The sequence below is a fragment of the Erinaceus europaeus genome, chromosome 8 (assembly GCF_950295315.1).
Source record: "Erinaceus europaeus chromosome 8, mEriEur2.1, whole genome shotgun sequence".
NCBI classification, from domain to species: Eukaryota; Metazoa; Chordata; class Mammalia; order Eulipotyphla; family Erinaceidae; genus Erinaceus; species Erinaceus europaeus.
The window spans coordinates 101,764,346-101,778,026 of NC_080169.1; the positions used below are offsets into that span (position 1 = coordinate 101,764,346).

The window sequence follows — 13,681 nt, forward strand, 5'->3', positions numbered from 1 at the left end:
ATTTAATGGGATTTGTAATGTAAAACCTCAAGTGAATATTTACTTAATTGAGACATCTCTGGCATACAATGTGTGGTGGTTGTGCTTTTCTCTTAGTGCCTATAATGTCCGGCCTCCAAGAATCTAATAAAAGGGTTGTCTCCCTTGCCAGAAGGAAAGCCAAGAAGGCAAAGCTTCAGAAGTTTGAGTCCTAAATCAGAGAATTCTGACACATTCATGAAGTGAACAGATTATTATTAGTGAGCTGTTGGCCTTGCAAAATTATTGTCTGCTGCAGGGATCTCGACTTGCTACTAAAGAGACAGAAGTTACCCAATACTCTGAAATGGCTCCTCACTGTAAAGTAAAAAGTACCCAGTTGAAGAGCTACCCAGAGCCCGTGACCCATACACTACAACAGAGACTCTCTCTCCATACTTATGCCAAAGGAGATACAAGCTTGACAACTCACAGTGAAAACAATACTTAGGTACACACAAGAAATCTTCGTAGGCTTCAGAAACTAGGGGTCAGGGTAAGCGGAAGTGGGATGGAAAGGGAGGGGTGGCAGGCCGAGGCTTTGAACTCTGATGCCAAAAGATAATTTAACACACAGCACTGGCTTAAACAAACATAAAAAAAGTTTTTGTACTATGGACCCCAAACACAGCACAACACTGCTGCCACCCTGCACACCAACGAAGGTCGCTGGTGGTGATGCATTCCCTCCTTTAAAACTCAAAGCAGAGCTGCACCGCTGGTCCACTTACAGTCCTCAGAAGCCCTGAAGCCCGTGCTCCGCAGCCTGGGTGGAATGCTTGTTTTGGAAAACATTCAGCAGAGTGCATTTGGTTCCCTCCATTTAAGCAGGTCACCCAGGCTCTGCCAGACAGAGCGTTTTGGATGCCTGAGAAACAACAGCTTGCCCAGGCTACCGATGCAGAGAGAGGCCACAGTTTCCTTTTTCTCTGCTTTGAATGGCAGCCTTGACGTCATAGCAGCTAGGAACCACTGGAGGGACAAATAACAAAGGCGCCAGCCAAAAAAGTGCCCTGCTCTGCTGTGGGGTCATTTCAGTCTACCTCCGCTATCATCTCTGGCTCCAAGTGTCGTCATGACCAGAGGTGATTGGCTAGAGTTTAAAAATAAAAGGCTGTCTCCAGGCTGATCAAACAGACCTTTGACTCCCACTAACCATCACCTTGTGGAAGGCTGGATAAACTTAGCATTTCGGATAAAGCAGACTTCTCAGGGGATGATGTAGTGATCTGCTAATGGCTCAGACATCTGCCCTTGCCCTGAGCAGAGAAGCTTTCTGTCTTTCAAAGCAGATCTCCTTTGTTTTTATACAGATGGGCTTTCTTTCTTTCGATTTTATTTATTTACTCATGAGAAATGATAGCAGAGAGAGAAAGAACCAGACATCACTCTGGTACATGATGTGCTGCCGAGGACTGAACTCAGGACCTCACACTTGAGAATACAATACCCTATCCAGTGTGCCACCTCCCGGACCACAGATCAGCTTTTTTTCTTTGCTCCTCTCTTTTTTCCTCTCTCTCTTTCAGGCAGAGACAGAGAGAAACTGAAATAGAAGGGAGATAAAGAGAGAGACAGGCAGGAGTCGGGCAGTAGCGCAGCAGGTTAAGCGCATGTGGCACGAAGCCCAAGGACCGGCGTAAGGGTCCTGGTTCGAGACCCTGGCTTCCCACCTGCAGGGAAGTCGCTTCACAAGCAGTGAAGCAGGTCTGCAAGTGTCTATCTTTCTCTCCCCCTCTCTGTCCTCCCCTCCTCTCTCCATTTCTCTCTGTCCTATCTAACAACAACGACATCAGTAACAACAATAACTGCAACAACAATAAAAAACAAGGGCAACAAAAGGGAAACTAAATAAAAAATTTTTAAAAAAAGAGAGAGGGGCACCTCAGCACTGTTTTACCACTTGTAAAGCTTCCCCCAACCCCCACAGATAGGGACTGGGGGCTTGAACCTGGTTTCTTGAGCAGTGTATGTGTGTGCTCAACCAATTGTGCCACCATCTGCTCCCCTCCCCCACCTCAACTTATCTAAGCTTAGAGGGGTTGGCTCCCATGAAGTCCTGGAGGAAGGAGACAGTACAAGCAAGTAGAAAAAATTTGCAAGAGGCCTACCTCCCTTCTTTTCTAGAATAAAAACAGCATTTTAGGGAGTTTATCATGTACGTTGAAGCAATTAAACATGCACCTTAGCTCCTAGCTGCAGGTGTGTGTGTGTGTGTGTGTGTGTGTGTGTGTGTGTGTGTGTGTGTGTAAGAATTCTGAAACTAAAGTTTAACTCAAGACCCATACAACAGAATAAATCCTCTGCTTTCAGGTGATCCTAAGCACCTCTTATCTTTCATATGTATTGGGGACCTATCTTGAAAAATGATCTCTGGACTCAAAAGGTTTTTTTACCCAATAGATAACAAAATCTGTCTCTTATTTTTACTGTTAAAAACAAAGCAAAACAAAATAAACAAACAAAACTCATACAATTGTATCTGGTGATTAAAATAATGCAGAAAACATCAAGATTTTGTTTTATTAACTATGCATTTTTTCAAAGAGCAGTCATACTCAAGTAGTTAAACTTATTCTAGTCCTACTCCTACTTTTATAAGAGTTTCTTTTTTATAGCTTAAAGACTATAATTAAATTTCCTCTGAACTAAATTATTAAAACTTAACATTTTCAAGATGAGGATGACTGCATTTCTCAAATTGGTGTTTTCAAAAAAGGGGGGAAAATCTAATAAAAGGGATATGAGAGAATGAGATGGAAATTTTTTTCCTAGCTGTATTTTAACGTTTTAAATATTCAAATTTCTGGTTATAAACCACAGTCAACAGCCAGTCATTCATTAAGGAGCAGCTATTGAGAAGGCAATATTTAACAGAGAGAGAGCATAAAAAGCATGCTGTAATTAAGACCCTGTACACGTCTTCGCTTCAAGGCAAAGCTGTGTCCATCTGGGTACTTAGAAGGTGCCAACTACCACCGGGATCTAGATTTAACTCATCTAATGCCCCTTCTTTCAAGGGATAAGGAAGAGGCAGGTGTTATGCAGAGACGTCTGTGTTGAGAAATCAGTTCTGAGCCAGCTGAGCTGTAATCCCAGCAGGCCTTTCTCCACAGGGAGGTGGCCTTCCCCAACAAGCACACTCTGTAGCCCACTGAATCTTTGCAGGGACAACTGACCCCCATCACTTTTTTCAGTCTGAGGAAACTGACAGGACTTTGCCGGGAATTCTCCTTGGGATGAGATGGATATTGGAGACACTACAGAAAGGAACTCTTACTTTACCAATTCCTCTTCTGAAAATGATAGACTGTGTATATCCCTGTTCTAATCGTTTGCTGAATAATTAACCAGGTTTCTCCAACCCCAGCCCCCCAACACACACTGGTGTATCACAACTCAATCATCCAATTTTGTAACATTACATGTGAGAAATTAGTTTTCACAGACAGATGATACTTTCCTATCTACTCTTTACCTATATGCAAACAAACTCATAATAATAATAATAATAATCTCCAAGTGTTGTTCTGCACTAGAATGCTTAAGTCTTCATATTTATATAGCCATTATCTAACAGATAGTAACAGCATAGCTCTGACACGATCCTTAGTTTCTGAATATGTACATAGAGTTAGCACAAACCAGGTTTAACTGACATTTTCTTACATCTTTTTTCCTTTATCTTTTCCTCATAACACATCACAGCTGTAATAGCCTCTGTAAACTTCCTTGACACCTGCTTAACTTCCTTGAAGGCAGGAAAAATGCCTGTGATGTATAACACTGTTGACGGCTGGAAGGAGCAAAGGGAAAGGATAAGGTAGGAAGAGGGGAAGAAGAGTGAGTTGGGGTGATGGGCAAAAACAGGAAGAGAGTAGGAGGAAAGGAGGATGGACAGAAAGAAAGTGAACAGCAATTGGCTGGTTTCAGTAAACAGAACCAGGACTTCTTCAATCGCATCAGATGCCTTTATTCATAGGATTTCAAATTCTTTGTAATTATCACCTCATCAAATCTCATAATAACCATGAGACCTTTTAACACGACATGAAAAATCATAATCCGACAAAGAAATGAGGGATAATTCATTCCTAGATCTTTCATGCTTCATTGACACAACATTCGATGTAGTAGACTGTCTTGCTTATCCGTCTTTCAAGTTATCTGTGTACTAAGTACAGAGATTGATGCATTCTTCTTTCCAAGTGGAAAGTTTAAATATTGTGATAAGGTGCCCAGGAGAGATGGCTGAGAGGTTAAATTGCATATCTTACCATGCGTGAGTCACTGGGTTCAATCCCAAGCATCACACGGAAGCAGCAAGGATAGAACTAAGGGAGTTTTACAGATTGTAGAGAAATGACTTAGTGTCTCTTCTCTCTGTCTCCCATTTTTCTTCTCCCCTTCTTGTCTTTCTCAAAAATACAGAATAAAAACTGGGCCAAGGATATGACTTAGCAGTACCACCTTGGTTCACCTCTACACCACAGGGGAAAAACTTGTGATAAAGGTCCAACGTCTCACTGATTTGTATTCCTTAACATGTCTTGGAAACACAGAGCCCTGTTTTTAGCTCTGGAGAGATTTATGTAACACAAGAATCAGTTTTCCAGAAATTCCACCTACACAAACATGCAACTTCTGGTAAAGGGACATCTCCAAATTAAAAAATCATTTATCAGCAATGACCAGAATCACTGGGGACAGAGGACAACCTCAGACCAACAGCAAAAAAGCTAGATTATGTTGCAGGGAAGATTCTAGGGAACCTGTAATGTTCAGCTCCCAGGGGGTGGGGGGCCATGTCTGAGGCATCCTTCGTCATAAGCCTATCCTTATGTGGGCACAGCAGCATTAGCACAGCAAAGCCAAGGGCTAGGTCCCTGCCCCAACACACTCCAGGAAGAGAAGCAGAGCCCTCACCTGGCCCAATTTTTTCATGGCTCCCTGCCTGCTTCCCTCTCGGTGAAGGCAGATCTGAGCAGGAAGATCTGCCATCTGCAACTGCCTGGGAAGGGTGATAATTGAGAGAACAGAACACAGACCCTCAGGTTCCTACCCTTGGGGGAAAAGTGCATTCAACCCCAACTCTCATCCTCGAAAATGAGCTTTCCTCCAGTAAGAACTTCTCTCAGTTATTTCTCAATCAGTGTCTCAGAACACTATCACTAGCGGACAGTCTACGATATAGCCAACATTCTTCTCATGACAGAAACACTCAGTCACTCCCTTCACTCTCTCTGTTCCTGAGGTTTGTACTTCAGAGTCACTTCTCCCATCTTCTGGGTGCCTCCCCCTCCCCCCACCCTGCCACTCCTTTCCTTGACTGATAACCGTGCATTCGGGACAAAGTACAAAGTACAAAGCTAGCTAACTGCACCACACCTGTCACCTAGCAAGAAAGGCAGAGAGGTTCCAGACCTGACAACACCAACAATTAACCTGAGTCTATTCTGTATCTCAGTGTCCCAGGACTGTGGCCCCCTCCCCAACCAGCTGTGACCAGCTGACTTGGTGGTGGTGGGGTGACAGGACACCACACAGCCCAGTTTCATCTGCAGGCATGTTCTCTGGGGCTGCTATGGCCACAGCTGAGGTCTTAAGCCCTCAAACAAGCCCTGGCAGGAGGTGGAACCCAGACCCACAACCCATGATCTAATTCTAGTGCCAGGGTAGACTGTCAAAGGCCCTCAGAGCAAACTGTCTTTTCTCTGGCTGGGGCTTGGCTCCCTAGCTTTAAAAAAAGCAGGGGGAGAGATCCTTAGTATTTACGGCTGTAAAATTAAGCGCTTTCAAATTTCTGCCAGATCCCTCAGAGAAGTGTGGTTTATGAACACCAAAGACTCTGGCTGCTGGTCCACTACAGATTCACTGGGTGGCTTCAGCCAAGTAATTTAAATCCAGCCGCCAGCCTTGCCAAGAGCACAGAAAGGCTATGTGGTGGGCGTGCAGTGCCCTGTAAGGCTGGAGTGATATCTGTATGACAAAATGGGACCTGGAAATTTCTGGAATCTTTGAGGGTAAAGGAACTGGGTGAAACCCATTATCTAGAGGAAGGGCAGCAACACTGAAAACAGTTCTGAGGACACTCTAAGGACACAAACCCTGGGGTCTGCCCTTTCCGAGTTTTAACTTTTGAATCTGTAAAGAATGAACAAACAGTACCTCCGCACCATAGGTCACTGAACTAAGCGAAGATCAGTGGAGCTAATACATGTGAAACAAGAACTAGATAAATATCAATTATCAGCGAAAAAGCTAATAAAGTTATAACTGGGTAAGTCTATTCTTTTCCCAGTTTACAAAGCAAACTTAATACATGGCTTCATTAGTACCTCACAAAATTCCACGAGAGGCACAATAACATCACCTAATGCTTGTCATATGGTCCTTTAGAGTTTGCAAGATACCTTCTCTTGTCCTCTTTGAAACCTATCCTCTTCACATACTCTTTTACAAGTGGCATGTCAAAGTGACCAGGCAGGTGGTGGTGGTGGGGGGAGCATGATTAACACTTAAAAGGAGAAAACAGTAACATGTAGGGTGATGTCATTACTTTAGATTTTACATGCTGTAGCTGCATTTCAGACCTGGCTCCGGGATTACACACTTAGACGTCCGCCACAGAATTCTAGAAGCCATCTAAAGATGCAGGATGGCTTAAGCGGAACTGCTCACCTCCCTCCTCTCTTTGCCCCACCAATGGACGAGCAAACTGTGATATTTACACACTGGATTATTTCAGCAGTTTATACAAAGGAACTGCAGCTATATCTCCAACAACACGAATAGGCTGTACAAATGTAATATGGAGGAAAAACATAAGCTGCCAAAAGACACATATTGTGTGACAATACTTTCCATGCCCCAGAATAACTTCAGCACTGTGCATTTACACGATGCACACATACATACATACATACTATATGTACATATATATAGTAATATGTAGGGTTGCCATATATGTTAAAAATCCAGAGAATTTATAAATATAAACTACAGAATCTTGAGGCAGATGCAGAAAGAGAGGAACAAGAAATACAAAGAGATTCTCATGTATCTTAACATTCTAATCCTCAAACTGAGTGGGGACTTGCTGGCTAACATTTTTACTGTGCATTAGGATGAACTCCTAGTATCAGAATCACCTTTTGTATCAGATAATCAACAAATTAAAAGAAGCCGGGAATGTGATCCACAAAGGTGAATTGTGTTAAAAGCTACTCATAACTTAACAGAGTGAGAAGTGAGAAGAAAAGTAAATTTTGCTAGAAACAAGAACGAGCTGATGGATACTAATACAGTTGGTTCTGGGATACAACTATATTAAGGAGGATGAAATACATAGATCAAAAAAAACCTAAGTATTCAGGTCAGAACAAAGTTATTCAGGATATACATATATATAGACATATATATATATATTGAGAAGGGCTAGGCTTCCTGGGAAAAAGAGAGTGTGGCCCTGTTTATCTGCTATCGACTGCTCAGAAGGTGGACAGCCTAAGGTCACCAAGACTGAAGAACGTCTGCTGCTACCGTGGGCCTCTCAGAGCTGAGGCCCTTTCTACCAAGAAGAGTTCAGACCCGTTGAAGGGCCTGTGATAGAAGGAGCACGGCCCTGACTATACTTGACTGTAGCTGGCCATTAAAAATGCTTTCTTCTTTCTAAAACAGCAATGCTCTCCAGAGCCATGCTCCACTAGGAAAAGGTAGAAACAGGCTGGGAGTATGGATCAACCAGCCAACGCTCATGTCCAGCAGAGAAGCAATTACAGAAGCCAGACCTTCTGCACCCCATAATGATCCTGGGTCCATACTTCCAGAGGGATAAAGAATAGGAAAGTTTCCAGTGGAGGGATGGGATACGGAACTCTGACAGTGGGAAGTGTGTGGAATTATACCCCTCTTATCCTACAGCCTTGTTGACCATTATTAAATCAATTAAAAACAAAAAAAGCAAAGCTGTGAGTCTGTGTCAGAGTCTATTTTAGATGGGAGTGAGTGAGCTCATAGCAGCTCTGTACATGACATGCTTTGTTTATTTATCTGTTTGAACTGGCATAGAACAACAACAAAATCATTTCTCCTCCCTTTTACCATTAAGAGTTGAATTGTTTAGGATGTCTGGGGAGAAGAAAATAGTTTGATTTAGATTTGGCATGAATTTAGCAAAGAAACATCTTTGTTGCTGGCCCTAAGTTTATGATACCTTGGATGGCGTTAGTCTCTTGGGAGAAGTTGCCACATGTTATAACAGAAGCCATTGGGCTTGGCAAGGAAGAGAAGAAAAGAATTACAATTAAGGCAACACCACTCCTCCATCACGGTGAAAGGATCCGGCCAGAACTACTCCCTGTTCTTTCCCGTGGCTGACCACATTAAGCTCTCTGCCTTTTCAAATCAGATTTTCAACATATTTAAATGAATTCAAACGAACTGAATTTCCATTTAATTCCAAAGACCTTTTTATTCTTCCATTTCCACCCCCCCAAATTAACAATTCAGAACAGATCTGCAAAGAGTGCCACTAAAAAAATCCCGAGTTTGAGAAGGTTGAAAGGGTCCATTTTCCAAATGTACTTACTAGTTTTTTGTTTTTGTTTTTTAATCTCTAGAGAGGCAAGACAAAATTCTGTTTTGATGTGTGCATCACATCCCCCACCCAATTTTAATTAAAAAAATATTCTTACTCTGTCTTGCAACTTTGCCTGGTTATACCCAAACAGAAACTGGCCTAGTTTGAAGCTTTTCAGAGCTGAGCTGAGCTGGGTTGAGGTCTGGTACAAAACAGACTGAGTGAGTCGCCACTGATCACATTCTTACATAGCCCTCGTTGTGGTATCAGCTCTAAAGTGGGGCTTATGACTGTACAGGCTATTTTTTAAGATGAAAAGTAGTATAAGAGGCATACAATCTTGATTTGCAGGAGTATTTGCACAGATCCATGTTATGTCATGAAATGTTAAGTTTTCTTATTCATCAGTTTTATTTTACTCTTTTTAAAGATATTTTCTTCTTGGTGTTTTTATTTACTTATTATTGGCTAGGGAGAGAGGGGGGAAGCAACTGAGAGAAAAGAGGGAGATAGAGGGAAAGAGACAAAGAGACATCTGCAGCCCTGCTTCACCACTTGCGAAGCTTTCCCCCCGCAGGTGGGGGCCAGGGGCTTGAACTAAGGTCCTTGCGCACTGTAATGTGTGGACTTAACCACCACGTGGCTCCTTAGTCATTAGTTTTACAGAGGAAAAGAAGAATATTCAGTGTATGTTGTAGGTCTGTATAAATCACCATACACCTACCTGCACATTACAGGTATGAATAAAAGATTAAGTTGAATTCGGCTTAGTTCTGATTTACATTGTTTGGGCAATCTGATCATGATTTTAGAATTTCCAAGTGGGAAAAAAGGCTTTCGCAATATTGTTGAATGTATTATCACACTTATGAGAAAGAAATAAATTTTGAGGGAAGGAAATGGGACCAAATGTAGTTTTCAAAGTGGTTTCCCACTTTATATTTTATTATAAAAGAATTTGTGATATAAAAGGGACAAACTCATGTATGCATAAGTAATAAAGGCAATAAAAAAATAAATAAACTGAACCAATAAGGTATAGAGAAAGAGAAAAAAGGGGTGGGGGAGGGTGAGAGGGAGCAAGAATGACTGCTTTATATGTATAAAAAAAAAAAAAAAAAGTCCAGGCAATTATAAGAGCTGATGGCCCAGGACGTGGATGTAGCTGTTTTGAGAAGGAAGTTCTGGAAGCAGAAGTTTCTATTCCTTCTCTTGGGGAAGGTGTTTTTTTTTTTTTTTCCCTTTCCTTATTTAAGGCTGTCAACTGATTGAAGGATTACTTGCTTTACTTAGAATCTCCAGATTTAAATCTTAATCCCATCAAAAACACCTTCCCTAGGGATGGACGTCTAAGGCTGGTGTTTCCACAAAGTACTTCAGGCACCATGGCCTACCCAAGTTGACACAGAAAATTAATCAGCACATTCCCCTTGCAAAAGCCATGTTCTCTGCTTCAGAGAAAGCCTACAGACAGCAAAGTCAACAAAAAGCAAGGAATTCAGACAAGGTGCCTATTTCTTTTAGAGGCCAAATCTATAGTCCCTGAAAATCTTCAAAGAGAATCCGTAAGAAGAAGGTATCTAGATGGGAGGGTAAGTCCAGAGTGGCAGTCCAACCACACGGAGGCTCGCAGGCCCAGTGTCTCTAAGGGCCAGACAGAGGCAGACAGGGTGGACAGCACATCAAAAAGCCCTTCTTCCCAGCATCTTGTCACAGAAGGTTCCACATTCAGTGCCCTTTTTACAACAGCTCAAGAATACTACATTCGTGGTCCAAGAGGCGGTACAGTGAATAAAGCATTGGACTCACAAGCATGAGGTCCTGAGTTCAATCCCCGGCAACACATGGACCAGAGTGATGTCTGGTTCTCTCTCTCTCTCTCTCTCCTCCTATCTTTTTTCATAAATAAATAAATAAATAAATAAATAAATAAATAAATTCTTTAAAAAAAAAAAACACTGTATCTTTTGATGGGAGGATCACAGATATCAAGTCACTCAAAAGAAAGAGCCCTTTGTTTTCCAATTAGTGAAAGTTACTGAAAACTCTCCAGGCCAGGGCTGAGTGGGGCATACCACTTACCGTGCATGCATGAAGCCTCAGGTTCCTAGCCTGGTACCACAAGCGAATACTATGACACTGGGCAAACTCCGCAGACTGTGAAGCACGACTGTGGTGTCTCGGCCTTTCTCTGTGTTGCCATCTACAAAAGAGAAAGAGAGAGAGAGAGAGAGAGAGAGAGAGAGAGAGAGAGAAAGAAGGAAAAGTAAGTCAGAATGGACACGGTAAAATCATGTATGCAGGAGCCCTTAGTAAGGTAACAAAACAAACCCCTAAACCTCTCCAGACCTGTTTTGTTTGCAAAGTGAAGTTGCATCAACCCACTCTACAGAACTGTTATTGTGACTATATTTGGCAAAGTGCTTGACTGTGATGAGTTGGGGCTTGGAGGTAGTTTGCATGTGGTAAAACTCACAGCTTACTGTGCAAGGGGACCTGTGTTCAAGTCCTCGGTTACCACCTGGGGGCACAGTGCAAAGACAAAGCTTCACAAGCACTTCTGTGGTGTCTCTTCTTCTCTGTCTGTTTCTCTCCTTCTATCCAGGAAAAAAAAAGTATCGAAAACTCTAGAGTGAATCTGGTGGGCAAAGGATATTAATGCAGTGGTTGAATGGCATTTGTTATTGGTGCCCATCTTCATTCTTATGAGGAGTCATTTATACAGCACATGATTATGTCCAAGGGACTGCTGTACGACTCAGTTGCTCCTCACAGCAGCCACCCTTCAAGAAGTCACTCATTTTATGAATACAGCAGGGGAAGAGTTAACTAATCTGACCAAGGACATATAGCACAGAACACCAGAAAACTGGAGAACAGCAAAAGTTATTACTGGTCACTACCACATTTTTTTTTCTTTTCTTTCCGCTTCAAACTTGTCGTAAGTGTAAATTATACTTGCTGCCTGTACTTAGTGATTTCCATCCACTCCTTGAATAATAACATCAATAAACAACAAGGGCAACGAAAGGGAAAAAATAGCCTCCAGGAGCAGTGGATTCATGGTGCAGGCACCGAGCCCCAGCTATAACCCTGGAGGCAAATATATATATATATATATATATATATATATATATATATATATATATATATATATATATATATATATAATGAGACCGTAGATCTGAAATGCCTGGCATATGATAGAAGAATAAGAAGTGAGTCCTGCTTCCACAATTCTGAAATTTAAACTTCCATCCTCCTCACCTGCAAACCCTTATAGCCCATCAGGTCCCAAATCCCAGCTCTAGAATCTGTCTGGCTTTCTTTGTCCCAGCTGTCTCACCCTCTGTGGGGTTCTTGGCGTGATCTTCCAGGGCTCTCAGAGCACCTCCAATGTGCTTCCTGGCTCAGGTACTCTCATTGCATCCCCCACCACCACCACCAACACCAGGGTCCTTCCAGGAAAAAGATCCTCTTGTCACTTTCCTGACCAGAGTTCTCCAACTGTTCCCAATGACAAGATGTTACATTTCAGTCATTTAGTCATGACGTTCACAGACCACCTGGATCCGCCTTCTATAGACATTTGCTGCTTTCTCTTCCTACCAGTCACTTTCATACATGCAGTTGCCTCGGTTACTGGCCACCCACCCTGCACAGGGCTACCTCCCACCCCTTTATGGCTGTGCTCATGTTTCTCTGACGAGGGCTCTCTTCCTCCAGGTTCTCAATTTCCAGCCTTAATACTCCTTGGCTCTTGGCACTTTTTTTTTTTTTTTTTTATCATCCCAGCCATAGAAAGTCTTTTTTCTTTTCTCTCTCTCTCCAGCAGCATATGGTGTGTTTGACGCACTGATTCCTCCACTTTACACGTTAATTTATCCTCTCTGTGTCTATTCTATTTTCATTAGTGTACAAAACTTTGAGTCCAGGTTCTCTGGAGGTGGCATCATGCCCTAGACCACAGTGTCATACTTGGGAAAATTACTCAGGAGATGGGTTTTGGACCTATAGAATCCCACTAAGCAGCATCTAGCATCTATCAGCCCAGGTTCCAGTCTGCTCCTAGGACAGTCTGGCTCTCTACAAGTAACAGTTAAATGGATTTCATCACTCAGAACATCAAGTGCTGAGTATGGGAACAAAAATTCTGTCCTATCAGAAGAAAATACTGAAGATTTCTCTCTCTCAAATTATAGAGATGCTGGAAGGCTTCACGCAGACCAGCTTCTAGACAGTTGTTCTCAGCAAGAAGTATGGTTAGAAACACATCTGTATAGTTACTATGCTGAAAGGACTCCATTTTAACATGTAACTAAGAATTATATTTCAGGAGAGTCTCCTTTGAGGAAAGCACAGCTATTCTCATAATAGCCCAAGCCTTTTTGGGACTCACCTTTTATACAGCTGCATCTCCTTTTGGCTAAAAAGAAGACGCTTATTGTGGAATAAAAACCTCTCACAAGATTTTCAACTGGTTGAAAATGCAAGTTTCTGAAATAAATCTCAAGTCTCCTCATTGTTACAAGAGATAATATTTTCAGAGTTTTCATTTCCAAAATTCTACTGGTTAGCTACCTTATAAATCATATTAAAAGTTGCTCTTTTTCCATCAAGCCTCCCTTTTTAAAATTTATCAACCCTGCTCTAGCATCACCACACATCTGAGGTATTTCCTGCCAAATCATCTACTGGTATGTAGCATTACCTTTTTCTTTTACGATTTAAAAAATTAAAAAAAAATTATATATTTTATTTATTGACTTATTTTCCTTTTTGTTGCCCTTGTGGTTTTTATAGTTGTTGTGGTTATTATTATTGTTGTTATTTATGTCGTTTGTCAGGCTAGCGACACATGCACTCGTGCATGAGAGAGAGGGAGAGCGAGAGGGAGAGGGGGAGAGAGAGCGAGAGGGAGAGCCAGAGAGAGAGAGAGAACCCAGAAACCAAGCTCATGGAGAGAGAGAGAGAGAGAGGACCCAGAAACCAAGCTTGTGGTGGCAGGGCAATTCAAATCTTTATTCATCCGAGCCCCTAGAGTGGGACGGTAGCACACCTGGTTAAGCCATGTGGTGCAAA

The 13,681-nt window shown here is 42.1% G+C and overlaps 1 long non-coding RNA gene across 3 annotated transcripts in view; it reads right to left on the minus strand.

Moving 5' to 3' along the window:
* Positions 1 to 13,681, minus strand: part of LOC132539935 (uncharacterized) — a 210,014-nt gene that overhangs the window by 48,321 nt on the left and 148,012 nt on the right. For 2 of the 3 annotated variants that reach the window (XR_009551229.1, XR_009551228.1), the window contains one exon: positions 10,682 to 10,802. The exons of the other annotated variant lie outside the window; for it this stretch is intronic. This is a non-coding gene — a long non-coding RNA (uncharacterized LOC132539935). The remainder of the gene's footprint in view (positions 1 to 10,681; positions 10,803 to 13,681) is intronic. 3 annotated transcript variants of the gene reach the window in all.